At 39.2% G+C, this 22,938-nt stretch overlaps 1 protein-coding gene across 1 annotated transcript in view; it reads left to right on the top strand.

Moving 5' to 3' along the window:
• Window positions 1-22,938, top strand: part of VPS33B (VPS33B late endosome and lysosome associated) — a 2,132,768-nt gene that overhangs the window by 1,404,439 nt on the left and 705,391 nt on the right. The gene's annotated exons all lie outside the window — the stretch shown is intronic.

Below are 22,938 nucleotides of genomic sequence, written 5' to 3'. Positions count from 1 at the left end.
AACAAGGCAAAAACATGTAGATTTGGTGATTTATGAGATGAGTTGATAAAAGACAGGCTTGTATGTTGTATTAAAGATGATGCAGTAAGAAAGATTTTGCTTCAAGACAGTGATTTAACTTTGAATAAGGCCATAGAGATTTGCCAGATATATGAGCTCACAGAAAAGCACACAAATATGCTTACAAATGAGAAAAGCATGCTTCCAATGCCTTCCATTGCTAATGTTGATAGTATGCAGCACATGGTTAAATGATTCAGGCCTAAGGGTGTGGCTGCTTCAGTGAAACCCCAAATCTTTCTAGCAAATTCCAGGGCAGCTACAGTAAAATCCAGAGCATGCTCAGTGAAGCAGAGGGGTGGGTCAACAAAATCGAAAGGGCTGATGGTTAATTCCATCACTGACATTAACCATAAACCAAAGAAGTTAGCTGCATTACCAAACTTTATTGTTAATTGTTGTAATTGTGGGAGAAATCACGAGCCCAAAAGAGAGAAGTGCTTAGCTTTTGGTCAGCACTGCCACACATGTAAAAAGTGGATTTATTTCATAAGGTTCTATAAATCAAAAGGGACACAAATTTTTTATTAAAAGAGAACTTCAGAGAGGCAAGTTGATCAATTAGAAAGCTGTGGTAAGACTTTTTATGTTGATGATGTTACTGTGCTTGGTGAAACAGTCAATGCAGTAGATGTGTGGGCAAAGAATGAAGTATTTTGTACTGTTCTAATTAATGGGAGACCTGTAAATCTCAAAGTTGATGCTCTTTCAAAGTGCAATATTATGTCAGCAGAAATGTTTGCCAAGGAAAGTGCTGGTGAGAAGCTTGATCTGGCAAAGTATGCGAAGCTTGTTGCTTAAGGTGAAGAAATTAAAATCGAAGACTTTGTAGTGCTTTCATGTTACTCTGCCGGGAACAACTATGACTTGCAATTTTACATAGTCAAGAGGCATGTACAGTCATTGTTATGCCATAAAGATAGCTTGAAAATGGGACTGCTTTCATTTAGTGCAGAAGTCTACCATGTTAGCAGGTATAACAATGAAAATTTTGCACAAACTATTTTTTTTGACTGTGCTAATCTTTTTCAAGACAAGTTAGGCAAATTCCTAGTTGTGTACTCCATGAAGTTAAACCCTGAAGTAAGCCCAGTTATCAGACCAGCAAGAAAAGTTCCAGTAGCCCTGCAAGGCAGAGTCAAAGCTGAGCTAGATAGAATTGTGCATCTAGATGTAATTTGTCTAGTAGAAGAACCGACTGAATGGGTATCCTCCATGGTAGTAGCTCATAAGAAAAGCTCAGATGATATTAGAATATGTATTGATCCAAGAGACTTGAACACAGCACTAAAACGACCTCATCATCCAATGCATACAGTCGAAGAAGTTGCTGCTGTTATGCAAAACGCTACTGTGTTTTTTGTCTTAGATGCAGAAAATTCATTTTGGCAAATTTTACTTGACCAAAAATATTGCTTTCCTCTTTCGGTACACCATTTGGCAAGAACAGATTTTTGAGAAGACCATTTAGGATAAATTCTGCCAGTGAAGTCTTTCAACGTGCAATGAAGCAAATTTTTTTCTGGATATCCATGTACTATTATAGTATAGTATTTATTTATTTATTTCATTTGTTAACTGGAGAGTGTCCAACTGGGCCAGAAGCCCATTTTCAGTGGACACCCGGGGAGAAAAGCTCCAAAAAGATTGCATAGATATTTTACATTTGAGATAAGCAAATTTTAGAAAGAAGAAATAGAACATAAATATTCATGCAATTGCAAATAGAACTTCAAACTACAAGGTTCTTAACATGGTATCTACAAAGTAAGCAAAATTAAACAAACCGTTACCATACATATCTCATTTAAATTACAAGGTTCTAATACATGGTATCTATAAAGTAAGCAAGAATTAAACAAACAGTTTTAGCATACGTCTTTTTTTTTTTTTTTTTGAATGACCAGTTACGTTTTGAGTGTGAGAAGCCTTATATAGCCAGGATGTATAGAGCAACAGGAACAAAAGGAGTTGGAATATTGGTGGGTTAAATGATGCCTGGGTGGGAACAGGAGCATAGTAGATGATATTCTTGTTGGAGGCAATGATGAAGTCGAATATGATAGAAACCTCAGGAAAGTTCTGGAAAGTGCTCGTAGGTGAATCTTAAGCTGAATCCTCAGGAAAGCAAATTCAGGCTACAGGAAGTTAGTTATATGGGTCATTTGTTTACCAGTGCAAGCTTACAGCCATATCCTTCCAAGCAACCTGCAGTTCTTGAGATGCCAGCTCCAGACAATGTCACCTCTTTACAACGTTTTCTTGGCATGGTCAATTATTTAGGAAAGCTCACTCCAAATCTGGTAGACCTTTCAGCACCACTAAGAGAACTGACATGCAAAGATATAACTTGATCCTGGTCAAAACAACACCAAAGAGCATTTGATGTCCTGAAACAGAGAATTACCGGGACTGTATTATGTGATCGAACAGTCAAATGTTCAAACACGTAATAATCGACCCCTAAATATCAAAACGCCATAATGTTGAACGGCAAAAAAACAAACAAAAAAACACCCAAACAAACTATTAAAACACTCTCAGCAGGGGGCAAGCCCCCCTGCACCCCCCATACACCCCCGCTACTTAAATATACCAACTCCAAGATCGCACTAGAATGCAGACAATGGAAAAATTCCATGTCCGCACTGTATGGAGCTCTCCATTGAATCGTTCGACATTCTGATGGTTCGATATTTAGGGGTCGATTATTACGTGTTCGAACATTTGACTGTTCGATCACGTAACATAGACCCAGAATTACCAGTCCACCCACTTTAAGATACTTTGATGTTCACAAACCTGTAACTCTTTCTTGTGATGCTTCATAGTTTGGTCTTGGTGCAGTCATTCTTCAAGAGGGTAGACCAGTAGCCTGTACATTCAGAACCCTAACCCAAACTGAAATGCGGTATGCTCAGATAGTGAAAGAGTCTTTGGCAATTGTGTTTGCATGTTCGAAGTTCCATGATTATATTTATGGCTGACCTTTTCAAATTGAGACTGACCCACCAACCTTTGGTCACTATTTTGAAAAAGCCAATGCATCCAGTTCCTGCGAGATTGCAGTGCATTACATTGAAATTGCAAAAGTACAATTTAAACTAGGTGTGGACAAAAGGCAATCTTTTATCTTGCTGATACTTTATCCAGATCACCCAGGAAAAAAACATTGAACAGCATGAAAATGAGAAACCTGATTTTGAAGTCATGGAAGTGAGAAATTTTTCTTCCGCACGTCTTGATGAGCTTTGAATTCACACAGCTTCAGACCCAGTTCTCCAGAAGCTTAACTACTTTATCAGTCAAGGATGGCGGTCAGAGCAATCTTGTTTGCCACCAGATGTGTAACAGTATTTTACTTACAGAGATGAGATTTTGATGGAAGTTGATATTATTATGAAAAGTCCAAAAGTGATTGTTCCAAAATCCTTGCAACAAGAATATATTAAAATCTTGTATTGTGGCCACCCAGGAACTGATTCTACCAAAAGAGGGGTGAGAGGACTAGTATTTTGGCCTTCTATGTCAAGAGACATTGAGAAAGAACTTTCACCTTGTTCTGTTTGTTTGTAATAGTACTAAACTGCATCAACACAAAGAACCACTTCAACTAAGCCAAATTCCTGAACTACCTTGGTTGACAGTAGCCACAGACATTTTTGAATGGAATGGTCAACATTACTTGGTATTAGATTCTTATTCAAATTGGTTTGAGATTGACCTACTTCCTAATCTCATGTCCAGTACTGTCATTACTAAATTGAAGAGACATTTTTCTGTGTATGGTGACATTTTTCTGTGCATGGTAGTCAGCACAAAGTCATTTCTGACACTGGTGCACGGTTTACAAGTCAGCAGTTCAAGAGATTTGCTGAAACGTGGGACTTTGTTCATGTTACAAATTCTCTTTAATATCTACAATTAGATGGTTTGGCAAAATGTGTAGTTCAAAGTGCAGAACAGCTGTTGGAAAAATCTAAAAGTAACAATACTGATGTTTTTCTGACTCTGCTTAATCTCAGAAACATACCTTGCAACAATCTTCTTGGTTCACCTGTCCAGAGGTTAATGTCGAGACAAACCAGAACCACACTGCCAATCCGTAAAAATTTGTTGGTTCCAAGTGCTAAAAACAACAAAGCAGTAAAAGCCCAACTCCTAAAGAAGCGTTTGTCCCAAAAGTCTTATTATGATAAAACCAGCAAATCTCTGAATCCCTTAAAAGGAATAGAGATAGTGAGGATGCAGACAGCCAAAGGATTTGACCAAATAGAACTTGTGAAACAGTTGTGTGAAGGACTGAGATTGCACATCATTGAGTCGCAAGGCATGGAATTCAGGCGGAATCGGAAACATTTACTACCGGTGTCCGAGCCAGTGTTGCAACATTTTGCCTGTAACAAAGACTCTAATTCTCAGACTGATTTCTCCAATGTTCCTGTTACAGAGAACATTTCATTGCCTGTTCCTGAAAGTATCCCCAAAAGTCCTCAAGAAGAACATTCCCCAGTGATTGTCCCTGTTGCTAAACCCAGTTCTAGTTATTACATTACAAGGTCAGGTCATGTCTCAAGACCTACTCTAAAATTCACAGCAACCTGGGCATGATTGTTATTTGTATATATTTGTATAATTTGCCTGCTCATATGATTGTCATTGTTTATTTGCATGACCAACTAGTCAAAGAGGGAGGATGTAGATCAGTCTGTGTATGTTCCTTTAAGAGCCATTCCAGTCAGTGGGCACATGCATATAAGTACTGAGCACATGCAAGCATGAGTGCCATTTTGTAGTGAGCAGCCGAGGTATTATCATGCATGTGTATAGTACTCAGTCAGTTAGTTTAAGTTTAATGTTACCAATCTCCATCCTGATGTGTTTGCGTATAATAAACTACTTAAATGAACACCCAGCCTCATCATCTTACTGAATATACACAAGACGAGCGACAGTAGTGAGTACTGCTCAGCTATGTTTATTTTATTTTTTATTTTTAAATATTTTCTCTCATGTAAAATAATTTATCTTGCTTGCTTGCAGAGTTATGGTCTGCTTTTACACTTATTCAGCATCTGATTCTTTTAACACTGTTGGTGGTTTCAAGACAACTATCAGATCATGCTTCCTCTCACTTTTTAGGGTTTTTTACTAGATGGCAAGTTAAACCTTTATTTGTTTTTGCAAGTGCGTGTACATATGAACACTGCCTGCTGTTTTAGAGTCTGATACTAGATGTAGCTAACAGTATGTATTAAAGGGTTAAGGCTATGAACTCCTAACAAGGTTCATCCTATAACCTTGGATTTGATTCTGTCAAGCTGACTCTAAGCAAACTATCCGGCAGTGCTTCCAGATCACCTCTAAATAGAGGTATATATGCCACTGGGTTTACGTAGTTAAACAAATTAATTAAATAATGCATTGAATTAGTACAGTCATATATATGCTTGACTTGGATGTTGTTAACGTGCTTTTGATTCTCGTGTGTAGTGTTGTCTGTGTTAGAAATATTTTGTGAGCTGTTTGCCGCAACCCACAGATTTTGCAGTGTTTTCTACTGCTAGTTCTCCATATAACTGAGGATCAACAGCTCTAACAATGAGCATTAATATTATGCTAATCAGTTAATTTTGAAATACAAGATCTTTCTTGTACTGTAAATTGGAAGGATATTCATCATTAGATCACTTTTGTAGTAGCTCAAGCTTATATGTATGCTATCCTGCCCAGGATATGACAGCTGGACAGCCTCCAAAACTTAAGGGGACCTTCCATGTGCCCTAACCTATGAATATTTCAAGTAGAGCAGTATAAAGTTAGTGGTTAGGGTGCCAAACCATCAAAACTTTCTTGCCACTGAAGTGCGCTCTTCCCTGCAAGCTTTGAGTGATTGACAGTCGATTAGCATTTTTTCAAGGCAAGGCTGAGCAGATAAGTAACTAGTTGGGGAATACCTTCCACTTCATCAGTTTTGAGCATAAAAATGTATTTTTTCTGTCAGAAATTAATGTTAAGGACTAGTATATCAATGATTGTCACTAAAAAAATTACCTTAAAACTTTAATTTACAGCCAAGGTTCCTTGGGGGGGAATTCCTTTCAAATTATTACTTTTTGGGGCAAAAATTTTACTTTACATTTTTGTCAAAATTCTCGTCTGTATTATATTATTGTACGATGAAAGTAGCGAACGCTATTTCATCATACCGATAATATCTAAACAACAAAATATCGAACAAACGGAACAGCAAATGTTTTCCCAGGGAAAAAATTTGCTGCTCCGTAAAAAAAAATAAAACTTAAACACAAATGTAAGTGGGAGGCTTTGCCCCCACACCCTGCTACTTAAATATACCAACTCCGAGATCGCACCATAGTGGAAGAAATGGCAAAGTCCCGAAGATGGCCCACTGAATTTTTTTCCCTGGGAAAAAATTTGATGTTCCATGACTACGTTATTTTGCCATTCCAACAGTATCGGATCGACTAAATAGCATTCGCTATTTAGTCCATTCGATACTGTCATATAGACCCCAAAATTCATAGATAGGGGATAGGACTAGTAGTTTGAGGGTTGACATTAAAATATTACCTCAGAACGTATTTTTTTTAGTCAGGTTATACCACGGACTGTACAAAGCTCTGTTACCATCTCTTCAGACACTTTTTTTTTTTTTTGGTAAAAACATAAGACAACCTTTGAGCTCTTCAGTTATTTCCTGTCCAGGCTGCAAAAAGAAGAATCTTGTATAGGAGTTTTCAGTTTTGAAACTTTCTTGCACTTCTCCTTTGTCGATGATGAATGACTCTGATGTGGTCATTTCACGTACTTTAGACCATTCATTGCTTTCTCTTGGTTCTTCTGATTTTGCTCTTAGAGAAGTTGCTTAAGACCAAGAAACAGGCACATCCTCTGCGCCTGTTCATCTGTCATCTTCTTGCAAAGGGAAAATCACATTTGTCGGTATCAGAGGAGGGAGATGTTCTACTGTGAGGCCACCCTGAGGAACTTGATTCCCGGGGAAGGACCGATCTTCGGGTCAGTCTTTTTTTGGGAGGGGCCTCCCAGAAAAATAAAACAAAGTTAGGCATTTTTCTTCTCCTGTGTCTCATAGGATAGACAGGGAAGATGGGCTGTGTTTTGCTAAGGTTTTATTTCAAGCCTTTCAATTTTACATTCTGAATCTTCCCTTAATTTAAAAAAGTGATTTTTCTCTTTTCAAGATTCTGATTCTCAGTCTGAGGGACAGGAATTAGATTTAGATTATATTTCTCAAGTTTCTACCCCACAAGAGGGGGAATCTGACTCTGAAAGAAGTTTTTCTTCAGAGTCTCCACTTGAAGAGTTATCCTTATCTGATGCCAGACAGAATGAGTTATTGTAATTGGAGCGAAAAAAAATACCATAATGCCAGCAAAGATATTATGACTTGTTACAGGTGGATTTTCTTCAACCTGCAGCTGTTTTTCCTGTTTTTCTAACTCATCACATAGTGCCTCAAAACCTACACCACCAAAACACACACACAGAAACACAAAACACACGCCTGCATTCGCAGAGGCTCTCAGTACAAATCTGTCCAAACAACAGAGACCTCCAAAGCAGAAATGCAAGCAACCTCCACCCCCCAACACAACCCAAATGACACATAGCCCACATACTCAGTGTGCCACTCAACTACCGCCCATAAGGCATAACGTACCCAACACTCTAGTCATAGGTGACTCTATAGTCAGGCACACTGATGTTGCACTCACCAGGCTAAACAAGGAAAAGTTACTGTCAGCTGCCTGTCAGGTGCCAGGATCCGCCACATAATGCACGCACTCAGGTCACTCCACAACAAGTACAAATATGACTGCCATTGTCCATGTTGGTATGAATGACCTGAGACGTACCTCCCTGGACTACATGAAAAGAGACATGGAGGAGCTCTCTGATCTTGTAGCCCAGGCTGGTATGACCCTAGCCCTGAGTAGCATCCTGCCATCACCCAGAATGACACTACAGTACAAGGACAAAATGATTGACTTTAACAATTGGCTAAGCTTCTGGTGTCATTCTAAGGGAATCCAGTATCTGTCTGCCTGGGATGACATGATCGACAGACCACTCTGCTTTGCCAGAGATGGCCTGCACCTGTCGCCCTTGGGATTCCGGATACTAGCAAAGGCTCTTGCCACCCCTATAGTGCCTTTTTTAGGCAAGGTTCAAATGACAAATTCACCACCGTAACAGGTACAAGCAAGCAAAATCTGAGGGTTTAGCTACTCAGTGCTAAAAGTCTAAACCTCAAAATGCACTCACTCGAGGCACTCCTTAAAATGGAGAACATTGACATCTGTGCAGTGGCAGAGACCTGGTTCAAAGCTCCAGAGAGCACCCCTACATTACCAGGCTATAATTCATATCACACCTTTCGGCCACCAAACCTGGACCGAAACACTAAAGGTGGAGGCGTGTCCATATTCATTAAGGATATCCATACCTCCAAGCTAGTTGCTTAGCATAATGCATCCGAGATTATCCAAGTTCAGCTAATTCTGGGCAAAACCGCAATACAGATTGCAGCTTGCTACAGACCCCCCCCCACCATGCCCCAGAATACCCACTCCTCTTTTCTTGATACATTGGAAAATATTAAGGTACAACCCAACACCCTAATAATGGGTGATTTCAACTACCCCACCATTAACTGGGAAAACTACTCGTGTACCAACTCTTTTGCTCAATGTTTTCTGGAAATCATCAATTCCAATGCCTTGGATCAACTTATCCACAGCCCCACCAGGGGCTGCAATATCCTAGACCTGGTCGTCATCAACATGGGCAACCGGTGTTCCACACCAGAGGTCAGCTCCTTGTTGGTCAGATCCGACCACAAGCTAATCACCCTAGACATCCACATCCTGCTCCCACCCCCCATTAGGAAAACAACCGTAAAAAATTTCTCCAAAGCCAACTTCACGCTTCTTAAGACAGAAGTGGCAAACTTCACGACACCCATGCAGATGGACAATACAGGTACGACTGCTGAATCCTACACAAATGCACTTTATAAGCACTTACACGAGTGCATGGATCATGCTATTCCTAACAGAATCAAGATGCTATCCTCCAAAAAAAGGAAGCCAATCTGGTGGTCTTCTGTCATAAACAAACTCTACAACAGAAGAAAGAAGGAGGAACTCCCTGGTCAGCCTCAGTAAGAAGCTGAGATCCCTCATAAAATCCTCTAAAGCTAGTTATGAAAACAAAATTGCCACTGATTCTAAAGACAACCACAAAGCATTCGATAGCTATGTCAAAAATCTCAATGGCAACACTCAGATCTGTTCTGAGTTACAGCACAATGACACTAAATATATAGAACCAACTGATATTGCCAACATCCTGGCAGATAGGTTCAGTGCTAACTTTACCCCCTCTCACCCCCTAAAGGGCCCATCTTTATACCAGAAGAATGCAAAGTTCCTGTAATCACGGCTGCACAGGTAAAAACCTCACTCTCTAAAGCCAAGAACACAGCATCCATGGGACCTGACAACATCCCAGGCTGCCTTCTACATGAACTACAGAATGAACTGGCACCCCACCTAAGTACCATGTTCAATCATAGCCTCACCTCAGGCTTTGTGCCCATTGAATGGCGCACCATGACAGTTATCCCACTCCACAAGGGGGGGGGGCCACAACAGACCCCAGGAACTACCACCCCATTAGCCTGATGAGCCTCATTTGCAAGGCCATGGAACGTATCATCATGGAACTCATAAATAAAGACATTGGAGATCTCCAAACTCTGGACCCCACACAGTTTGGGTTTGTAAAAGGCAGATCATGTCTCCTAAACCTGATAGACTTCTTTGAAGTAGTCACCAAAGCCATAGATGAGGGTAAGGAGGTTCACACAGCCTATCTAGATCTCGCCAAGGCGTTCGACACCACCCACCACTCTGGAATTATAGATAAATGCACTAAACTAGGTATAAATCCCTATGTCACAAGATGGGTTGCCAACTGGCTTACTGACAGAACCCACACCGTAAAAGTAGCAGACTCCAAATCAGACTTCAGACCAGTGACAAGTGAAGTACCACAGGGTTCAGTCCTGGGTCCTCTCCTGTTTGGTATCTACTTCTCTGAAGTACAGGCTAACTCAGAAGGTCTTTGGCTAACTAAATTCGCAGATGACTGCAAACTAGGAGCCATAATCAAAACTCCTAACGATGTGGACATCCTACAAAAGGGCCTCACTGAGACAGTTGCCTGATGTCAAAGACATGGTCTCAAGCTCAATGCCAAAAAGTGCATTGTCATCCCCTTTGGTAAAAACTCTGTACCCATGAATTACCACATAGGCGGTAGTCTACTTAACACCGAAAGTTTGATAAGAGACCTTGGGACACAGGTGGACAGTAGTCTCTCCTTTGATAATCACATTGCCACAGTGGTCAGGAAATCCTTCTGCATGGCACACCTCATCACAAAAGGTTTCTCATCCAGAAAAAAAGAGGTCATTGTTCCCCTCTACTCATCACTCATTAGACCCATTATAGAGTACAACGCCCCTTTTGGTATGTACCTCACAAGACATCTACAGCAACTGGAAAGGCTGCAAAAATACCTCACAAAGAGGATTACTGGCCTCAAACAGATGCCTTACGAAGACCGTCTCAGAAAACTCCAGCTTTACTCCGTCACATATTGCCTACTCAGAGGCGATCTCTGCCTAACATACAAAGCTATGTCAAACCCAGAGCTGTTGGACATGCTCCACTTAAAGAAATCCCAATCCCTCCGAGCTACAAGCTCTAGGGACCTAAACCTTGTCACCACAATAAACAGAACATGCTGGAGGGATAGATTCCTGTCCCAGAGACTTCCCATACTCTGGAACAGACTACTTATCTATGTCAAACAGAGTTCCTCATTAACACTCTTCAAGAAAAATCTTGATGATTGGATGGGTAATAAGAAATTCACCCCGGGGATCACTTCTGTGGTTCTGCTTGACAGGGGCACAGGAAAATAATTTTCTTGAGTGGCGAAAGCCAGGGTACCTTTTTGGCTAGGCTTGTATAGGCCCTAGGGCCAATAGCCTAGTACCTACCAATGAACCTGTGAAACTATTAGAGGATGCTTTCTTAGCAGCCATCAGTTTGCTTAATAGGTAGCCACCTACCCCAAGATGTTTGATAAATTATATATGTTCTTCAGAAACACATTTTTTCTAAACTGTAGCTCAGTCCCATTTGTGATTTCTCTGTCAAAACTAACTTCTGCCAAGCAACTTTTGGCAGCTAATCCTATTCCTTCCAATAAAGATAGAAAAGCCTTTGATAGGTTTGGGAAGAATGTTTATACTCTTGCACCCTAACCTTCAGAAAAGAAGATTCTGTTGACTTCTTTTGACAATATCAGAAAGTTAATTACACAACTCCCTTATTCGATGATAAGGGCATTTATGAATTCTTTCATTTCTTCTGTATATCATGTCACCAAACACTCTCTAAAATGTTCCTATGACTTTGTTGACACTGAATCCGTAGTAGATGCCACTGAGTCAGTGATGAGAAAATTTGCCTGGCTACATCCCCCCTCCCTCACATAAAGATGTATTGTTTGGCCTTCCCTTTGCTGAGGTCCTTAATGGATTTGATGAAATGTAGAAAGTTAATTTGGGCGGGGGAGTTCAGATTCTTTTTACAAGAAAGAAGATAATCTCAGCAAGCCACAGGCAAACAAAACTTACGAAAACAATGGCAGGAGATTCACAAAATAAAGAAGGATCCTCCCAGACCTAAAGACAATCTAAAAAAAGCAGACTAGCTGTATGGCCCTTCATGTTTTCACCCCTCCCCAGTATGACACTCCAGTAAAGCTTTCCCAAAGTCTGAGTCTTCACTTCCCTGTGTCAACATATCACCACAGACGCTTGGATTCTGACAGTAATTCAGAAGGGGTAAAACTGGCAGTGGGATTCCCCTACTCCTTTTCTGTGGATTCCTTCACATACAGCCAGACCTCACTTTGTGTCCTCTCCTACACCATATATTATCTCCAGGAGTTATAGAATATGTTCCCTGGATCAAATAGGGAAAGGGTTCTATTCAAGAATCTTTCTGGTTCTTAGGTGCATAGATATTTACTGGGCTGTTGATTTATGAGGCTCTTAGGAAGTCTACCCTTATATTACCATGATAGTTTTTTTTGTCCCCTACTTCTTTCTTTGTGAATAATCCAGAGATGGTCAAAATGGAGGTATGTTGGGGCATTTATTTGTTGTCCCTGTTCATGAGACAAATGAGTGTTAAACTGGGACTGAATTTGCAGTTTCCCATTCTTTCATTTGTCCGTTTGAAGAATAAGAGAAGTACTTTGCTTTATGTGGAGTGGAAGATGGTTCCAAAGAAGTGGTATTTTCTATGATACATACCTATCCTTCCAACATGTCCTATTTATGTTGCAGAAGAGATTTTGATCCCTTGGGCAGGTGTTCACACTATCATTAGACTTAAGAATGTGTAATAAGTCAAAAAGGATATGGACTATTAAGGCTCTATGTATAAGTAAAAGGTCTTAGCAGCCTGTATGATACCAGGAAGAGGGACAAGACAATGAGAGAGTCTGCATAGTCTTTTAGGATTTAGACCCTTTATTTTTAGTCTGCGGTCTTTCCAGGTGTTACAAACGTTTGGACAGGTACATACCCAAAGGGGTATTATACTCAGTGATCAGCCTCATAAGAGCTGGGTGCAGTGGAATGATTACATCTTTGACCCTGGATGCCATACCTTTAGTTATAAGCTGTGTGATGAAAAAGGACTTCCTTGCAATAGTGGATATGCGGTGATCAAAAGATTCATTGTCTACATAGCTTCTCAGATCCCCGACTACAGTATCAACTTTCAAGGAGGTGTTTTGGATGTGATAGTTACCAGGGAAGTCATGCTTGCCAAAGGATACTATTATACATTTCTTGACATTTAGTTTTAGTCCCTAGTTTTGACACTATTTTCTTGGAAAGGCTTTCTTGGAGTATCCTGGCATACTATAAGAAGTTAATGATGGCACCAAATTTATAGTCCTCTGCAAACTTGGTCAGCCATAAACCCTTAACATTTGCTTTGACCTCTGAAAAGTAAATGCCAAAGAGGAGAGGCTCATGAACTGAACTCTGGAGTACATTGTTAGTAACAGGTCTTTTGGAGGATGTGGAGCCACCCATCCTATTTTCCTGGGTTATTTGTGTGAGCCATTTAACTATCCAGTAAGTTACATAGGAATTTACTTATAGCTGGGAGAGTTTATCTATGATACCTGGGTGTGTGATGGTGTTAAACACTTTTACAAGGTCTAGACACACGGTGTGTACTCTTTTTCTGCCCTCATCCATTGCTTCAGTAACATTCTTGAAGAAATCAACCAGATTAAGTAGACAGGATCTCTTTTGAAAATCTAAACTGACTTGGGTCAAGAGTTTGTAGGTTACCATTGTCCTTATTTAGTAATTCCATAATAATCATTTCCTCGGCCTTACAGGTAAAGCTGGTCAGGCTTATGGGTGTATAATTACTTTATTCAAGGGGATGACTGCTGTTATCCTCCATTCATTCGGTATGAAGTCCCTTTACAGGCTGATATTGAATAGCCCCTGTAAGCGGCTGGTAAGTCTGTATTTAGACTGGCCAGTAGGCAGCCTGTTATATTATCCAGTTCCATTAAAGTAGTGTTCTTGGCTTTGGATAATTCTTGGGAGGAATTTTTTTTGGGGGGGGGGGGACAAAGAAAAAGGGAATTTGCAGACACGTCCTAAACTTTTCTTTTCTAAACCTTCATATCAAAATCCCAAAATTAAAAATTATTTTTCTGCTGTCCCTGTTACCTCTCATTCCACCTCTCAATTTTCTAGTAACCCTGCATCTAAGAGACGCTTATCATCATATTCCAGTTATCAGAGATTTCAGACACTTTACATTTTTCTGTGTCTGGTTTACATTTTCAGTTTTGTCTACATTTCAAAGGATGTATACAAAATGCCTGGCTCCTGTAACAGTCAGTTGCAGACTGCAAAGGCATTTACATTTTTCCATATTTAGATTTATTTCTTATTTTTGGAAGTTCTTTTACAAGTTGTCAAGAATCTCTGTATTGGGTAAAACACTGTTTTCTCCCTTTTAATTTCAAATCTTTTGGGTTTCTAATACCATGACAGGAATGGACCCCATTCCTAAGTCAAAGTACAGTTAAAGTTCATGAAATTGGTATTGTTTGAATCTTTGATGTCAGCCAAAAGTGTTCTTTGCAGTACCTGCAATGTGCCCAGTAATGACTCCTCCTGCAATTCATACGGGGTTATATGTATTGGTAAAATATCTGAATATGATTGTAGAATCATAGATTCATAGGTTCATAGGTGTTTACTAGGCTAATGACCACAAGGGCTTTTTTAAGCCTAGCCATGCATCCAAATCTCTGACAAGTTTTGATACCCTTGATAAGTGTAAGCAGTGACTTGAAAGATGAACCATTTATACAGGTTCCCTGTGTCTGTTAGAGACATGGGTGCCAAACCAGGGATGAATTTTCGGTTTCCCATCCAGTTGTCCAAGTTGCACTTAAATTGGGTTAGGGAAGAACTCTGCTTTACATGGACGGGGAGCTGGTTCCATAGACACGGTTGTCTCTGAGATACTTACCTATCTCTCCAGCAGGACCTATTTATATGCTTTTTTATAAGGCCCATTGCTCCTTCTAGTATTGGGAACTGTCTGGCTATCTTTCTTTCTTTCTTCCACATTGCTCTCATTTCTGCCTGCAGATCCTGATATTTTATGACTTTGTGTCTCTCTCTATGCAAGACACTGTAGTTACTGGGTGTGGCAATTTCAATGATCAATGCTACTTTTGTCTTCTTTTCATGTACCACTATATCTGGTTTTCTAGCATCTAGCTTTTGAACTGTTGATAATGGGTGATCCCATGTGATGTAAACTTCAGCATTTTCTTTGATGCTTTGTGGCTCATGTTTCCAGTGTTTTTCATTCACTTCAGTACCATAATATTTGCACACTCTCCAGTGCAACAATCTTGTCGCATTATTATGCCTTTCAGTATGCAGTCCTTCTGCCATTAGTATGTCACAACCAGCAACGAGGTATGCAACTGTTTCCAATCTGGTTTTACAAAACCTACATGTGTCTATTTCTCCCACATGTTCAATGGACTTTGTAAACCAGCGTGTACATAGCCCACTATCTTTGGCCGCCAGTATTAACCTTTCATGTCTTGGTTTGAATTTGCCTCTTTTTAACCATTCTTGCATTTGTTCCTGATCAACATGAGGTTCTTCCAGAAGTTTTCTTCACTTGCAGCTGTATTTATGCATTTTCCACATTTCTTGCCTTCTCATCTCAGCCTTCACCTTATATTCTTTCTTTTGTTTTTTGGCACATTTGGTTGCTGTCTGATTTGTATCTACTTGTTATTTAATTTCCATTCCTGCTTAACGCCGATATACTTCTGCTAGATTAAGCAGAGAAGTCATCTTTGATTTATTCTCATGTTTCAAAACTTTCACTGCGTTTGGGTCTTATGAGGTCAGCAGGTGTGGATCAATTTCAGGGAGGCCCATCCCTCCTTTGGAATGGGGAATGTATAATCTTGGTATGCACTGATTTTTATAACTCATTTGGTGAGGATGAAGCATCCTCCTTGTTTTCCTATCCAGTCTATACAATACGTTTTGGGGGCAATCAGTCACTCCAAAACTGTAAGTTAGGACAGGAAGAGCAAATTGATTTATAGCTTGGATTTTGTTCCTAGATGTCAGCACTGTTTTCCAGATTAATTTAAGTCTGCTGAAGTATTCCTTATTATATTTTATTCGCATTTGTTCATGTTTTATTTTTATCCTTCATCAATTCCCAAATATTTATATACTTCCTCTTGCTCAAGTTCTTTTATATCACATTCTTGTCCCAAACTGATTTTTTCATGGTGCTGCAGTTTTCCTGCTTTAAAGGTTACTTTTGCACATTTATCAAGACCAAATTACATTCTTATATCATCTGAAAAAGTTTTGACAACTTGTAGTTGTACTTTCAGTTCCTCATCTGATAAGCTATACAGTTTTAAATCTTTACACTTAGTTGTTTTCTCTGAGCCAAATTATAGCCATGGCCTAAGCTGTTAAGTAGACAGCTTAATGGATTAAGGGCAAGGAAGAATAGCAGTGGTGATGGAAAGTCACTCTGGAATATCCCCCTTTGAAATTTTATCCCTGGGATAATAATTTGTCCTTTATCATGGCTTAATTGCAAAGTGGTCTGCCACTGTTTCATGGTCACTGTAAGGTAAGTGTGTATCTTATACATTTTTAAGCACTCTTTTATCCAGGAATTTGAGATACTGTCATATGCTTTTTTGTAGTCATTCCATGCCATACTAAGATTCTTCCTCTTTTCACTGTTCTTTCTTATTTAATAACAAATGATCCTCTGTTCCATATGACTTTCTTTTATTGCCCTTTTGTTCTGCTGCCATAATTGAGTTTTCTTCTAAATGACTATAAACTGTGTCTGCATCAATTCCCATGTATAGTTTATATGTCGTTGGAAGGAAAGTTATTGACCTATAATTTTTAGGGTAGCTTGCAGGTTCACCCTTAAGTAGGAGCATTGTCTTTCCTGTTGTTAGCCAGGTTGTTGTCTGTTTGGGGTGCACATGTAAATAGTTCTTACTGATGCCTAAATCTTCATGCAAAGACCTTAATACTTTTAACCAAAAGTTAGGTACTGCATCTGGACCTGGGGTTTTCCAATTAGAGGCTTTTCTTAACTTTGTTTCAATATTTCTCGCTGTTACTTCATCCTATTTCATATCCTGTACCTTTAAACTTCTTATTCTTTCTTTTACTTTTTCTATCCATTTAGCATGTTTATGTTCCACAGAATCTTCATAGATACTTTCTTCACCGAAATGTATCTATTTCTTCTTTTGTTGGCGGTCTTTCAATTCCTTTTACCTTGTTTCCCATTTCTCTGTAAAACATTTTTTGGGTCATCAAAAAATTTCTTATTTTGTACTTTTCCTTTATATTTATCTGCGTATCTTCTACGTTTTTCCGCCTGTGCTGAGATTTTCAGTTTGTTATTTGCGATAGTGCATGATATATCCTGATGTATTCTAATACCGTGCATTGTTTTTATCACGTCTGTCTTTCTAAGTATTTTTGTTGATCTGTTCCCTCTTCTATATTCTTCTAACAGTGACACTTCTTGTCTTAATTGCTTTATAGTTTTCTCTAGTCAATACTTCCATGATGGTATTCGATTTCTCCCCTTCCTTTCCCTCACTACCCTGTGTTCTTGTGATAGAACTTTATCAGTTATTAATTTAGCTGCACAGTAATATATCCTGTTTACTTCTGTTATATCGCATGGATCACCATGGACGGTCCTAATTACTGTGTACATTTGTTTTATCAAATTTCTGACTTTTTCGGTTTTATTGACTTTCTGCAGTCTATTTCTTTCATTGATCTGAATATGTTTATACATGTGTATTAAATCAAGCAAGTCTTCTCTTAGCTTATTTTCTTCTAAACTGAGGGCACATTTTTTTATTTTCCATTTCCTGCTGGCATTCTGTAGAAAGTTCTGTAGCATCTTCCTGTGGCACATTCTCTTCAGTTTCATCCTGCGCCATCCATTGCTCTGTCATATATGAACTCACTGGCCTATCACTTCTCAACATTGACAGCATCAGAGTTTCCACAGTTCTCCGTTCCTTCCCTTGCTGTCCAGCTTCAAGTGAAAGTTTATACTGGTTTCCTGTGGAAGGCTCCAAAATATCTTTATATGGCACCAGATCAATTGCTTCCTGCTCCACTGGTTTTCCCTTAATGGATATCCCTGGCTCTATCCTGTTGTGGTGCTTTCTGAATTCGATTTTCTACACTGAATCCTTCACTTCGCAGGTACTTCATAACCTCAGTTTCTATTTCTTTAACTACTCCATTACTAATCTCCTTTTCTGCTTTTCCTGTTTGTCATCTTATTTCTTGTACTGCAAAGTTTTCCATGTCTGGATTCCTTTGCCTGCATTTGTCTTCAAATATCTTTGGTGCTGCTCTTTTTGTATTAGCTAGTTTTGCTTTCTCCTTTACATAAATATTACACCATATTAAATCTTTTTTCCCTATGTCCAGAATATTGTCCTGTTTTCTCAGTTTAGGATTTCAGATGAGCACTGAGAATTCTTCTCTCATTAATTCTCAGTGGATAAGCTATGTAAGATGTCTCCTGAATATATCTAGCATGATTGCTTTTCTTCCATAGGACATAGTAGAATTTCTGATATTCTCAAACCAGCCTCTGACATCTGCCAAGGAATGTCTCAGGATTCTAGGTTTCATGACGTCTACAATTCTCATAATTCCTTTGGGCAGACTTCACATAAGAAAAATGCAGTAGTTCCTCAAGTCAGTTTGGACCCAGTTCCTGCACCCCTATCATTTTTATTCCTGTTCTGAGAATTGCAAAAAAAAAGTTAATTTTTGGTAGGTGGACTGGTTAACTCTCAGCCCAGGTCTCCCTTTCTCCCTTCCAGCCCCTACTGAGTCTCTAACCAAAGATGCCTCAGACTTTGCTTGGGTAGCTGTTGCCAAGGGGGTTGAAATTCAAGGTCTGTGGAATAAGCAGGATAGACTAAAACACATAAATGTCAAATTATAGCTCTTAAATGCTGTCAAATATCTAAATCACCTTTAGGTTCTAGGCCCTCTACTAGCAATCACAAACAACACCACAATGATATGCTATGCAAACAAACAAGGGACCAGATCCTACCCTCTTTGCAAGCTAGCTGTGTTAGCCTAGAGACCTGCAACTCAGCAGAATCTATCCGTACAGGCTTCTTACCTTCTATCAGAGCAGAATATTTTTGGAAATAAGCTGAGCAGAACCAGAACAGACCCCACAAATAGAAGTTGAACCTGGGGGTCTTCTAGGAATCTATTTTAATTATCAAGGAATTATCAAAGGGAACTCCTCAAATAGATCTGTTGCCTCCAGTCACAATAGACTGTTAAAAAAAATTCTGCCCTAGGACTCCTTGCACAAAGGCCTGGAAGACAAGACGCCTTTTCATTCCCATAGACAGGAATATTTCAGTATACCTTTCCTCTTATAGCCAGGGTTCTACTAAAGATTCAGAAGGACTCTCACAGAGTTATTGTCCCTTTGGCCCAGGCAACAGCGATCTTACTTTCTTTTGAAAATGGTCAAGGGAATTTAACATAAGCTTCCTCACAGGATTAATTTACTCACACAGGACAGGCGATGTTTTATATACCCCAACCTTCAATTTCTTCAGCTCACTGCCTAGATGGCAGAGTTTTAATACCTTTTAGGAACCCGTTTTCTAAGGATGTACAGCACATATTAAAGGAGAATAAAAAAGTCTTCTGCTAGAAAATCACATTTGGCTAAGTGTAAAAGATTTTCTAGTTAGTGCCAAAGGAAGAGCCAGGACCATTTTCAGGTCCAAACACCTCTGATTTTACAGTATTTGTGCGTTATTATCCTCTGGCCTTTCTTACTCTTCTGTCAAAATTCACCTCTTGTTCATCTCTGCTTGTCTGCCCATGGATCCCTAACCCCCTTCCCTTTCTGCCCTGCCTCAAGTGAAACAGTTTGTGAAAGGGGTTTTATATATCTGACCACCTAGACGTTAGGTGGTTCCTTCTTGGGATATTGATTATATACTGGTTTAACTTATACTTTTTTCCTTTTAAACCTACTCAAGAGGCTGATTTTTAAGAGCTTATCTTGAAAATAGTGTTATCATCCCACTGACTTTTGCAAGAAGAATATCTGAATTACATCCTCTCTCAGAATGACTCACTTGTATCTAATCTTTCACACAAATAGGATAACATTGAGAACAAACCTTTCATTTATGCGTAAAGTCGTTTCTGAGTTTACCATGACCTAGGTTATACAGTTCCTGTTTTCTATTCTGAGCAAAAAAATATGAGGAAAAAATTACACATTATGGATATGCATAGGAAACTCTGATACTACAGGACAAAAACCCTTCAGAAATTCTAACCAACTGTTTATTTCATATGAAGGCAAGAAAAAGTGACGTTCAGTGTCAAAACAGTCCGTTTCTAAATGGTTGTCTCATGCTATTGCATTTTGTTACTTTTACCATGACAAGACACTTCCAGCCACTGTCAAGGCCCACTCTACCAGAGCTTTGGCTACTTCTGTGGCTTTTTGAAAAGGAATTGTCTGTAGAAATATACAAGAGGCAACAACCCGGTTTTCTTTGCAGACTTTCATCAAGCTGCACACTACTCCGTAGATCCAGAGCTGATATTGTTAAGGGTCTCCTGGACTCTGATACATCTTCCTCCTCCTCCCTTTCTTTCTAAGTTCTGGTGTTTTACCTGTAATAGCTTAGGCTACTGCAACAGTGAACTAATGGGCATAGTACAGTTGTGTAAGTAAACTTACCATAACATAGGTGTTTGAATAGATCAATTTTGCAGCAGGAACACCCTTCCTCCTTGCCATTCTTTTATAGCATTTTATACAAGAACGTGGATATTTTTTTTCCTTTTCTCTTGCTCCTAGCACTTATTTAGCATATGCATAACTCGCAGGACTCTAGCCTCCCTTATTCTGAAACAAGAAATCTCTGAAGGTGTGGCAGACTAAACACTGACTTTATACCACTCTTCTTGAGCTATTCAGTGGTTAGAGCATGTGGAAAGTAAGCTTTTGAAGCTGGCTGGTTGTTATGTCCCTGGCAAGATATAACCCATAAGTGTTGGGCTATTGCAAAAGTGATTTGTTCGAACATATACTGTTATAGTAACTTACTTAAAAAACTGTACTTTTTTCATTGTGTTACATATCTCCAGTCTGGTTCTTAGCTCCAATTTTCCAAGTTCAATGCACTAGAGATCAGGTCTGCTTTTCTTTCAGGAATGGCCATACTTTGATAATGCCAATAGAGGAGAGCTTATTAATGGAGGAGCAGCATTTCCCTTTCAGTTCTTTTCTGTCTTTTGTTTGTCTTAGCTCACCCAAATTTGTCGTCCAGCATTTTATTTTTTCTCACTAGATTTTAATTTTTAAGCTTGTCATCTGTGTAATTCAACATCATTTTTATTTCGCTACTGTCTAACCTTGTTGAATCTCAGACCCACCTGTAATCCCAGACACTTAACCAGATAACACTGATTAGTTTTGATGATTGTTTTCTTTATACATTTTCATGATCATTCATCATCAACCCCCATTTTCTCATTTTCTACATGGGGTTGGTGTGTCGTGTCACCTGTTGCCATTTGTCTGTTCAATGCCACTCTCCTGCCTTCTTCAGCACTCATGCTTTGCTGTCATCGGTCTTCTCTCACACAATCCATCCACCTCTTTGATGGATGCTGTTGTTTCCTGTTGCCTTCTTCCTGTCTGTCCGAACTCTTCAGCGGGTCTATATTATAAGTTCGAAGTCTGAAAACTTCGAACCTCAGATGATCGACTCCATATGAGTGAAGTTTTCAAAAATCGAACTTAAAATGTAAACAAACTAAAAACAAAAAAAAAACTACCTGAACACTCTATGCCGGGGGGCAAGCCCCCCTACACCCTCCACACCCCCCACTACTTAAATATACCAACTCCGAGATTGCACTACATTGAAATGAAGGTAAATATTCCCTATGGCAATTTCTGGTGAAATGTTCGATGTTTGAAAACTTCGTTCATATGATGTCGATCTTATGAGATTCAAAGTTTTCAAACTACGAACTTATAATATAAACCTTCTTCACCATATTGTTCTTTGTCTGTCCCAAATCCATTCTTTTGTACATATCAGTAGAAAACTCACTGAATTTGCATTTGCAGCCCATAATTCCCACATGCATTTACAAGGAAGTTTGGACCTGTTTGTTGTTAAGAAGTATTTAAAATAAGTATCATTCAGCTTCCTTGTGTAAAACATAAAAGTACATTTTGAATCTGTGTTTTCAAAATGATTTCAGAAGTAACAGTTGAAATAATTCCAAACTCATGTGTGCCTTAGACTACAAAGGCTCACATTGGCTTAATGAGATGTAGGAAATCATGGACCATAGGATCTCTAATGGCATGGTAAGCATGGCACAGATCACCCTGAGGAGTCAGCGTACAGAGACAGGTTTTTCAACCTCTCCTGTTAACTAAAGTATTAAAACTAGAGATCTTTTTGGTGATGAACCTTCTGGAGCTATTTGAATATGTTGCTATGTTGAATGAGGTGTATTCCAAAGGGAGTGTTCTAGTTTATAATGAATCAGATCAGTGTTGAATATAGGGGAGTGATAACATCCTTGGATGTAGATGAAGTACTTTTGGGTACTAGCTGTGCGAAGTGGTAGGATTTCTTGACTACAGCTCTCACATTGTTGATGAAAGGAGAGGAACCCCTTTTCATTTTGAAAGGGAGTGCTCTTTGTATTTTATGTTGTAGGTGATTGCTTTCTGAATAAAACAGTACTACACTTTTTAGTGTCCACTTTTATCCATCCACCAGTATTAAAACTAGATTAAGCTTTTTCTGAAGTACAGTTTTAGTCATCATCAAATTTGATTAAATAGAGGCCCTGGTTATCAGTCTTGAGATAAGAAAAGTAAATATAGTAAACAAGAAGAGACCCAGTACAGACCCCTGAGGGACTCCACTTATTACAGTAGCATTATTTGAAGAGGCATCTGCCACACAAACTGTGTGAGTGCTATCTTTCAGCCAGTTGGCTGTTCATGTTCCCACATAAGGACGTTTGTTTAAACAGTTTTTTTGCAATACTAACAT

This window comes from Protopterus annectens, chromosome 7.part0 (genome assembly GCF_019279795.1).
Source record: "Protopterus annectens isolate FY-2018-M chromosome 7.part0, PAN1.0, whole genome shotgun sequence".
In the NCBI taxonomy this organism is placed as follows: Eukaryota; Metazoa; Chordata; order Ceratodontiformes; family Protopteridae; genus Protopterus; species Protopterus annectens.
Note: the sequence above shows the minus strand (reverse complement) of the source record. Positions and strands in the feature narration are given on the sequence as shown.